Source organism: Bison bison, unplaced genomic scaffold (genome assembly GCF_000754665.1).
Source record: "Bison bison bison isolate TAMUID 2011002044 unplaced genomic scaffold, Bison_UMD1.0 scf7180017864093, whole genome shotgun sequence".
Lineage (NCBI taxonomy): Eukaryota > Metazoa > Chordata > Mammalia > Artiodactyla > Bovidae > Bison > Bison bison.
The window spans coordinates 931,588-937,950 of NW_011494665.1; the positions used below are offsets into that span (position 1 = coordinate 931,588).

General features: G+C 41.7%; 1 long non-coding RNA gene across 1 annotated transcript in view; it reads right to left on the minus strand.

Annotated features, from left to right (window-relative positions):
* Nucleotides 1-1,787: 1,787 nt before the first annotated feature.
* LOC104987367 overlaps nucleotides 1,788-6,363 on the minus strand; it is a 6,487-nt gene continuing 1,911 nt past the window's right edge. The window contains exons 3-4 of the long non-coding RNA XR_825125.1: nucleotides 3,446-3,568; nucleotides 1,788-2,068 (exon numbers count right to left, since the gene is read on the minus strand). This is a non-coding gene — a long non-coding RNA (uncharacterized LOC104987367). The remainder of the gene's footprint in view (nucleotides 2,069-3,445; nucleotides 3,569-6,363) is intronic.

Genomic DNA, 6,363 nt, shown 5'->3' on the forward strand with positions numbered 1-6,363 from the left:
TTTCACCCACATCCTCACCAACAACTGTTATCTTTTGTCTTCTTGATGCCATTCTAATGGGAGCATAACTCTTAAAATTTTTAGTGTGAATGGAGAGATCACTGGCTAAGGGAAGAGGGGACCCCATTCAGATCTTACTCAAAAATTGCATTTTAATGAAGATGATGAGATGATGAAATAGACATACTTCCAGACATAACATATCCTTCCTCTTTCCAAGCAGTTGGGTCAAAACTTATGCACAAATGTCAGAGCCTCTTTCTAAAATTACTTTATTTCTCTTTTCTCCACAAATAATAGCTTAATCAAAAATTTTCAATCCCCAACCCCAATTCCTCAAGCTTCACTTCAGCCTTATCCCTGCTGTCTTCCTTTTTTCAACTTTATTTTTAATTGGAGGATAACTACAGTATTGTGATGGTTGATGACATACATCTCTGCTCAGTCTTCCTTATTCATACACAATAAAGAACTCTCTCTGGAAGCAGATTCAAGATGGCACTCACCTTCTCCTATCAGACCAAGTCATGCACTCATCTCCTCCTGCGAGACCATCAAAATCACAACTAGCTGTTGAACAACCACCGAGAGGAGGACACTGGAACCCAACAACGGCAAAGGACTAGGAGTCCCCAGAGAATTTTACTTTGAAGGCCAGCAGGATTTGACTGCAGGACTTTCACAACTGTTAATTGATTATACCCCAATACAAAATATTAATAAAAAGTTTTTTTTAAAAAAGAAGTCTCTGAAAAACCATTCAAAGAGTTGAAGCCAATGTGAAATTCTCTTCTCAACCACTGCTTTCTCACTTTCTCATCTCTGAATTCAGGCTTAACTCTCCTTTTATCTTCTCCACATTCCATAGGAAAATAAGCTTCTGGAAAAAGGACCTAGTCTCAGTCTCAAGAATAACTTGCCAACACAAATGTATAAGAAAGCAGTGATCTAATGTGGTCCAAATGACTAAGCCAACCTCTGGTGTCCGCTTCTCAAACACTGAAAACATGTGGCTGGATTTGAACCCCCATGAAAGCTGAACTGATTTCCCAACTTAGAAATTTCAGGATGCTGTCGCTTGGTTCTTCAAGCTCGAGACTAGTCCCTTTCTACAATATAGCTAAGATTTACCCATTGCCTGTCTTTATATCTAAACCCTTTATCCAGACCCTGGTAGTTTCACAGGGGCCTCTCCACTTGCATCCTCCTTCCACCCCAAAATGTTTTGCCCATTTTGTATCCTTTGCTACCTGAAAGCCTTCAATGGCTTTCTGGTGCTTCAAATAAAACCAGAGCTTCTAACAGTTGTTAGCAGAACAATCCTCCAGGGAAAGCTGCTCTGTTCTCAGCTGCTCCAATTCTGCTTCACATCACATTCTACATTCTGGGGGTAAAATAATCCTCTTTTCCTAATTTTTGATGACTTATTCCCCTACCTCTCGGTTTTTGCCCAAGCTTTCCAACTGACATGGAACTACCTTACTTCATCTGCCCAGGCCATCCAATGTAGCTCCTTCATCAAGTGGCACCACTTCCTCCGGCAAGTTTCCACAACTGATCCAGTATCCTACTAATCTTTATCTCTGAACTTCCATTCCCTCTTAGAGTACTGCTAAATTTTACAATGAACTGTCTTTTCTGCTTTGCTAGATAGTAAACTCCCTCCCCACAATTTCTCTCTCTTGTAATATGCATTCCCAAGTGCCTTGTACAGCGCTTTGCACTCAGTGGGCACTTAATACGATCTTGTAAACCAACCAACCACATATAGAATATATAAGCCCAGATTCCATCAACGGTTTACTGAGAAGAGAGCAGGGAAAACATACACAATAACTTTGTTCCACAATTCATTTACTGAATTGGGGCAGGTGACTTAACAATAGATTGCGAGATAAGGCTGGGAGAGAAGAGTTCTTGTTTTCTTTCCCAGGAGCCAGTTGTGTCATGGATGCTTGTAAATTTTCCAAAATAGCCATCTGTTGTTGGGCGAGCTGGGTCTGAAGCTGGAGATTGGCATACATACATTCTAGGAGTCCTAGGCATTCCTTGGGCTTGTGGTTAATACCTGAAGGAAGAGCAATGGAGGTGCAAAGGGGACAAAAGAGATTTTATAATTGCACTGAGATGGGAAAGGTTCTACTAAGAAGACCCCTCTAAGCTTTCTGGGCACAACTCAACCCAGATGTAACTATGCTCAACTGTCACCTTCTCTATGAAGCCTACCTGGCCAGCCTATTTGAAACCAATACACTGGAATTTATTATTCACTCCCTTGCTTCACTTTTCCCCTTAGTACTTATGATTATTTGGTTAATTGTTGGCTAATTCCCCCTTCTAGAATGTAAACTCCAGGAAGGCATGGATTTTTGTCTGATTTGTTCACTTGTGTGTCCCCAGCATCTAGAAGGATACCTGTCATGTAAGTGTGCAACAGATATTTGATGAGTGAATGAAATGGTTTGAGATTGAGGCCTAACCTCCCTTTCAAGAGCTCAGGAGATGCCTCAGCCTTCTTCTCTCTGACCTGACACAGTAAGGTCATTAGCAGTGACTCGAAGTTCTTCCTGCTTTCTAACTTCAACGAGTCTTGCTGCACCCATTTTTAATGTTTTTAACTACATTATACACATCCAGCTCTGCCAGTTAACCCCGGCAGTTATTTATACCTTGTATATTCATTGGTCTTGACTTCTTTATTAAACCCTGAGGTCCTCAAACTCAGGAGTTATGACTCTCTAGGAGATCAGTCCTGGGTGTTCATTGGAAGGACTGATGCTGAAGCTGAAACTCCAATACTTTGGCCACCTCATGCAAAGAGCTGACTCATTGGAAAAGACCCTGATGCTGAGACGGATTGGGGGCAGGAGGAGGAGGGGACGACAGAGGATGAGATGGCTGGATGGCATCACCGACTCGATGGACATGAGTTTGAGTGAACTCTGGGAGTTGGTGATGGACAGGGAGGCCTGATGTGCTGCGATTCATGGGGTCACAAAGAGTCGGACACGACTGAGCAACTGAACTGAACTGAACTGAACTGAGTGCTCTGTTTGGCTTCCCACAGGTATGCTAAACTTGCTGATTTTTCTGTGGGAGGATGAATAACTGAAATGCAAAGAAACTGAGCTAATAGTTACTATTTCTTTCCCTAGTCACTTTTTAACTAACATTACTAAACAAGCAATGAAAGTCTTGTTTCAGTCCTTCCAGTCTAATAAAGGCATTAATAAGCAAAACAAACAAACAAATGAACTGGTAAAATCAGGAAGAAAATGAAATCAACAGAACTGAATAATCAACAAACTACCAGCGAAAAATCTAAAGGTGCCTGGACCCAGAAGTCAGCACCAAAATCAATAAAAGAAACCTCCAGCCACCTTGTCCAGAAAACCCTCCCTGCTGCTGAGCCTATTTGGGAAATCCACCCTGCCTCCTTCCTTACCTGACGGCAACTTTGTTGGCAGGATTTTCAGTAAAGTGACTGGTGGGGAACTTGCTTGAAGATTAATAAAGCTGGGGGAGGGTTTGGCTCGACAAAGAGGCACAGTATTACCCTCCTCTTTGGCTGGAACAAAATCAGAGGCAACTAAGTCAGAGTTCATTCTGACTAGGGACAGCCTAATTAGAATCCTGCATCTGGTCTATGAATTCAAAGTGCTGAGGCCCTGGCCTGAATGTCTCCAAAGAAAGTTATATAAGACAAAAAAAGAAACCACAGTGAGACTAAGGGAAACCAAGCAGAGATGGGATAAGCTAAAATCTAATTTGCTAACATTTTACAAGTTCTTATTGATCTGTGCTACATGCTGACTACTGCACTGAATGCTAGAGCATAAACATGACCCAAGACATAGTTTCATAGGTGTTTAATCAGACACTGGTGAAATGGTGATATAGCAACACAGAACATAAACAGTGAGTCTGATAGTCTTGCATGAAAATAAGTCCTTTTATCTTTTAGTTATACTGAAATGTGATCAAATGTAAAAATGAATGTTTTTGAAAGGGCAGGGGAGAGGTATCAACATGAGCACAATAGACAAAGACAACTCCAGGCAGGTGGAGGATATTTCCTAGACCTTGAAAACAGGAAGCTTCGGATAAGTGGAAAAGATAATTCAAGTGGGAGGGAAAAAGATGGTATGAGCAAAGACAAGGATGCAAGAATGTGGCTAGAATGATAAGGAGCCCTAGGAAAGCGGCCAGAATTAGGGTGGGGAGAGTGGGAAAAGCAGGATGGGTCATGGAAGACCCTTTCCAATATAAATCTGAGACTCTCTCAGAAAACCACTGAGCCTTTTTAGGGTTAGAAAATATGATACAATTTTTAATCAATACATTAGGATTAAAATGGGTTGAACATGGAAGTTCTTAATGGGGAAAAATAGATTACCTTTGGCAAAAATAGTTAAGTTAGAAGGAAGTTTTGATTTGTAGGAAGAAAATGATGAGTGTTATAAGAGACATATGTTATTTCTGTCTACTGAGCCACCCTTCCTCTGAGAAGCTACTCGTTCTCCAGATTCTAGGTCATACATACATCAGGCCCCTCTCCCTATTCCAACAGGAATGGACATGTGACCTAATATAGGCCAATCATGGTAGCCTATCCCACTTGGCAACTGGGACTGATCCAAGGGGTAAGCACATGAGGCAAACTGGGCTTGTCATGCCTTGGGACTGATAGGTAGATTCTGTGTCCAGGCTTGCTTTCCTCAATTTGCTCTGCTGGGAAGATGTAAAGCTGGGGTCAATGAAAGCTAGTGAATTTGGCTAGCATGCTTTAAGAAGCAGGTATAAGCAAGAGATTAGAGAGAAGAGACAGTATAAGAGAAAGAGAGATAGATGGGCAGATAGCTACAGGCACTGAATCCTCAGTTCCAGTCCCTGTGGTCCTCATCACTCTTATTCATTCTTATTCTCCAGCTATCTCATCAACCCTCCCAACTGTACAAGCATCTGAATTTCCTTTTTCACTCAAGGAAATCTGAGTTTCAGTAATATCATATTAACATAAATCACATTTTGGACATATTGGATCTGAGATGAGACAAGGCAGCCCAAACGCCTAAAAAACAGCCAAAGAGGTGGTACTGAACTCAGGTGAAAGGTCAAACTTCCAGGCCAGACACAAAGAGGTGATGAAGGAGCTGCAAGAATAAATTAGCTCTTCAAGGTCAAAATCTGGGAGAGAAACCTGGACCTTTGGGGAACTCCTTCCCAAAGTTTGCAAGATGAAAAGGAAGTGGCAAAGTAGACTGAGGAGGGCTTCTCTGGTGGTCCAGTGGTTAAGAATCCACCTGCCGAAGAAAGGGACCTGGATTGGATTCCTGGTCCGTGAGTAAGCCCAAGTGCCACAACTACTGAGCCCACGCTCTGGAGCCCGGGAGCTGCAACTACTGAAGCCTGGGCACCCTAGAGTCTGTGCTCTGCAACAGGGGAAGCCACTGCAACGAGAAGCTACTGCAACTAGGGAGTAGCCCCCACTCACCACAGTTAAAGAAAGCCCATGTGCAGCAAGGAAGACCCAGCATGGCCAACAGTAAGTAAATAAATAAAAATAAAAAATAAAAAATCCAAAGAAGAGCAATGGATGGAAAGGCAGACTATCTGGCTCCACGAAAGAATTAAAGGGATCAAGACAGTGGAAATCCACAATTACTGTCATAATAAGATCAAAGAAGATAGAAAACTCAAATTTACTCATTCATACATAGAAGAGATAGCTTAGTGCTTCTATGTATCAACCACTGAAGATGCTACAGTGCATTAAACAGACATGGCTGCTATTCTCAGGAAATGACAGTATTACACTGTAGACAGTGCATTTTCTACTGAACTGTAAGGTTTGAAGAGTACATTACACACAATCCATATTAAAAGAACTATACTGATGACTACACAATGTATAATAGAGAATGAGACTGGGGAGCAGCAAAAGGAAGAACAGACAAAATAAATATAAAAAGTGATTTACATACATTATACATTTCTCATACTGACCCTATGAAGTAGGTAGCCTGTGGAAAATTCTTCAGGAGATGGGAATACCAGACCACCTGATCTGCCTCTTGAGAAATTTGTATGCAGGTCAGGAAGCAACAGTTAGAACTGGACATGGAACAATAGACTGGTTCCAAATAGGAAAAGGAGTTCGTCAAGGCTGTATATTGTCACCCTGTTTATTTAACTTATATGCAGAGTACATCATGAGAAACGCTGGACTGGAAGAAACACAAGCTGGAATCAAGATTGCCGGGAGAAATATCAATAACCTCAGATATGCAGATGACACCACCCTTATGGCAGAAAGTGAAGAGGAACTCAAAAGCCTCTTGATGAAAGTGAAAGTGGAGAGTG